The following is a 4535-nucleotide window of genomic DNA, read 5'->3' as shown; positions in this document are numbered from 1 at the left end:
TTGAATTTGAATCCAGAGAAAATTGGTCAAAACGAACCCAGAGATATTTAAATTTTCTCTGGGTTGAACCTAGAGAAATTCTTTGAAAATTCCAGAATTTCTCTCCAATTTACTAACCATTTTCTTTGTATGTTGACTCAATCATAAAAAAATTGATTAAAAAGCAAACACAATTTTCTTTCGTTTGCTCACCCATCCCATACCTCCATTTTCACACCAACCCACCAACTAAATCTCCTTCTGAATAGAAGCATTGGCAGCATCAAAATCCCCATCCATCAAAAGATCCTAATGCCCATCGCACTTGATGAAAAACTCAGTATCCTCAAAATACTTCACCCAATGCACATCCCTAGCCGACGTGAACAAGAAATCACCAACACCCAAATCGTAATTCTCTTTCTTGCTCAAAATCCACACCCATTTGCTACCTTTCAGCACCACCAAATCATGCCCAAAGTGTGGTGATGAGCCGGTTCTACACTCTCAGCCTTGAACCTCATTATCACCGAGGTTGGTGTCTTTCTCAATATCTTCATCGATCCACCAAGAATTACCTCAATCGGAGTGAACTCTCGGGTCTTAGTCAGGCAACAGATTGCACATGTGTCTGATTGGGTTGTTAGGAAATTGGATCCGATTTTGGACATTTTGGGGATTGAGTTGTCGAGAAAGGAATTTATTTCAGGGGGCCAAGGTTTAGAATCGGAGGCAAGGCATGGAGAGAGAATGAGATGGTGGGTGTGATATATGGGTATGGGTGAGGGACCTTAGACTATAAAAAAAAATATTGTGGACCTCTCTCCATTACTAAAAGTTGGAGAGGGATGTTAGACCAATTTTTCTTATTTTTATTAACTCTACCTAAAAAATATGATATTTTAGTGATTAAACTCAACAAAAGAAGATAAATTTATTTTAAAGGAAACTGTACTTTATCCCATGTGGTTTAGGCTATGTGCGGTTTACCTCCTGACATTTGGAAATGATCAGATAATCCTCTTATGGTTTGTGGACTGAAATGCATTGTTAAGCCCGTTAACGATTTAATAAAAAAAACTAAAATATCCTTGTATTTTCATCATTTGTTTAGAAGGAAAAATGCACTTTAACCCCTGTGCTTATTCCATGTGCGATTTACCCTCTTAAAATTTGAAAATGATCATATAATCCCCTTAATGTGCCACACATTTCACACTAAATTGGACGGAACATTTAATGGTGCACTTCAATCCACAAACCACATAAAAATTATATGATCATTTTTAAATGTTAAGGAAACAAACTGCACATAACTCAAATCACATAAATAAAATCCTTTATTATATTACAAACATCAAACGCTGGAGTTATTTGTAATTTTTCCTATCATTTTTTATCTGAGCTTTTTTTTAGAGTGGTGCTATTAGTGCCCCATGAATTATTTTGGACCCTCCAATTTTTAACTTTTTTTTATTACAATAATAACCTCAAATAAAAATTACTAAAAAAGACATCATTAATTTTGGGACACCCCATCTTACAATTAAACTTACACACCCACTTCATCATGAATTAGGATTTATGAGAGCACCTACCTCCATCACTACCCATCCATCTTCCTCAAATCCTACCTTCAAAACCTACCCACCCTCAAAACCTTGAAAACCTTTTGGCGGCAATATTCCAGCGGTAACAGTGACAACCATTTGATTACCTACACTTCTCCGGCAATAACAATGAGTGGAAGTTTTTCTGATAACCACAACTTTAGAAGACGAGAGGAGTACAACAATAAAAGCTTAGAGGAGGTTCATACCTTTAATGTTGTTCTTAGCTCAGAGGAGATTGGCCTTTTAAGGGTAAGTTTTTTGAAAAAAATGATAAAAATAATAAAATTTGTTTGTCATTTTTTTTTTACCTAAACTCCCGAACATATGACCGAAATTTGAAGACACAGGCCTGAACATTGTTTATTTGTTCAGAAAGGCATTCTTGAAAAAATAAGTAATGTTCGAGAATGCAGGTCCGAACATAAAAATTTCTTAACATATTGAACAGTCAAAATTGTTAACGGTTGCAGAAATTTTCATTTTTTCAAGTTCAGAAATACAAGCCCGAACATTCCCGAACAAATAAGTAATGTTCGGGAATGCAGGTTCGAACATGAAAATTTCATAACACATTGAACGGTCAAAATTGTTAATGCTAGCAGAAGTTTTCATTTTCCCAAGTTCGGAAATATATGCCCGAACATGGAAATTTCTCAACACCACTACAAAAAATTTGACTTTTTGCGACGGCAAAATGCCGTCGCAAATACTCAAAATGCTGTCTTAAAAGGTTTTTTACGACAATAGATGACTTTTAGCGACGGCAAGTGGAGGGTCGCAACAAAGGGGGTCGCAAAAAGGTTTTAGCGACGACACGTTGCCGTCGCCTTTTTTTTTGCGACGGCAAAGTTGCTTTTTTGCGACGGCATTTTTCCGTCGCCATTAATATGAAAAAATCTTAGATTTTTTGAGACGACACTATGTTGCCGTCGCTAAAGGTGTTATTTGAGACGGCAAAAATGTCGTCGCCAAAGAATTTTTATTGCGACGGGATAATGTCGTCGCTAAAAAAATATTTGAGACAGCACGATGCGCCGTCGCTAAAAGATTATTTGCGACGGCAAAGAGTACCGTCACAAAAAGATTTTGTCTCAACTCTGCCAATATCATTTGCGACGACAATGTGATGTCGTCTAAAAAAAAATGCAATAAAATTATTAAAAATATGAAAATTACCTGTATTAAATGGAAAATAATTGAAAAAGAAACCAATAATTACATAATAATATAAAAATTCCAATATAAAAATAACAATTCATCCATAATACAAATATTCTTGCATTCATTCATTACAACACATTAGCAAAATTATCCCACTACATAAAAATGCATAATACATACACAATGTTTAAATACATAATGTTGTTCACAATTCAAAATAACGTAAATCAAAAACAAAAGTTTCCCTCATGATTCTTCTGTGGATAACAAAAACAAAAGTAAATCGCAATCTTCACATGCCTGTATTTCACAAGAAGCAAACTGTTACTCGGGAAATATCTGAAAACAAAAAGTAAAAATAATTAACGACAATATAATTATGTGTTAATATTTTAATTACAAAATGTACAACAAGCGCCATAATTGTCATAAAAGAATCTTTCGTAGAAACTGGAGAGAAAGTTTCTTTAAAGTCAATTCCTTCATTTTGAGTAAAGCCTTTGGCTACTAGACGTGCCTTATATCTCTCCACATTACCATTTGAATCCCTTTTGGTTTTAAATATCCATTTACAACCTATGGGCTTCGCACTAGCTGGTAATGGGACAAGTTCCCAAACTTTATTGTCTTGCATAGACTTATACTCTTCATTCATGGCTTCTATCCATTTATGAGAGTTAGAACTTTCCATGGCTTGACGAAAGTTGATTGGATCATCTTTCAACATTTCATTTTCTACCTCATGTTCCTGGAGATATATGATATAATCATCTGAAATTGCAAATCTCCTTTCTCTCGTGGATCGCCTTAATGGCACAGGTTCTTGAGGTTGTTGAGTTTGTTCCTCAAGAACAATTACCTCATCTTGAATAAGGGGTTGAACAATATTGTCTAGTTGAGGATCCAAATTTACTTGAACAACATTGTCTGGTTGAGGATCCAAATTTACTTCTTGATCAATAACAGGTATAGGAACCTGCACTTGGTCAAAAGTAGTAGTAGAAATTGGGATTGCGCCCTCTTCCTCCTCAAAGACAATGTCTCTAACTGGATTTCTCCCCCCAAACTCAACATCCTCAAAAAAAGGTGCAATTCCCGTCTCAAAGATTAACCTACTTGTGGGATCATAAAACTTGTAGCCCCTTGATCGCTTGGCATAGCCAATAAAGTAGTTGCTGACAGTTTTGGAGTCTAATTTTCTTTCATGAGGTTTATAAGGCCTTGCCTCAGCAGGACACCCCCACACATGCAAGTGTTTTAGACTAGGCTTTCGCCCAACCCAAAGCTCATAAGGAGTTTTGGCAGCTGCTTTAGTTGGTACTCGATTTAAGATATAAGTTGTTGCCTTCAACGCTTCACCCCAGAGGGACTCGGGTAAAGTAGAATGACTAATCATACTTCTTACCATATCCTTAAGAGTCCGATTTCGTCTCTCAGATACACCATTCATGCTAGGTGATCCTGGCATGGTGTATTGTGGGATGATTCCACATTCCTCTAGGTTTTTAGCAAAGGGTCCTGGACGTTGTTCACCTGATCTGTCATATCTGCCATAGTATTCACCACCACGGTCAGACCGGGCACACTTTTTGAAGACATCCAAAGACTATGATTTCTCATGTATAAGAAATAGATACCCATATCTGGAGTAGTCGTCTATGAATGTCATAAAATATTGTTGACCATTCCAAGATGTCGTAGGGAATGGCCCACATATATCTGTATGAATTAATTCTAAGACGTCCGTAGTCCGATTGGCACCTAACTTCTTTATTTTGGTCT

General features: G+C 36.3%; 1 pseudogene; it reads right to left on the bottom strand.

Annotated features, from left to right (window-relative positions):
* Positions 1-228: 228 nt before the first annotated feature.
* LOC145813070 (DNA damage-repair/toleration protein DRT102-like) lies at positions 229-4161 on the bottom strand (annotated as a pseudogene).
* Positions 4162-4535: the final 374 nt, after the last annotated feature.

Source organism: Camellia sinensis, chromosome 2 (assembly GCF_055761805.1).
Source record: "Camellia sinensis isolate YWXY chromosome 2, ASM5576180v1, whole genome shotgun sequence".
NCBI lineage: Eukaryota > Viridiplantae > Streptophyta > Magnoliopsida > Ericales > Theaceae > Camellia > Camellia sinensis.
Note: the sequence above shows the minus strand (reverse complement) of the source record. Positions and strands in the feature narration are given on the sequence as shown.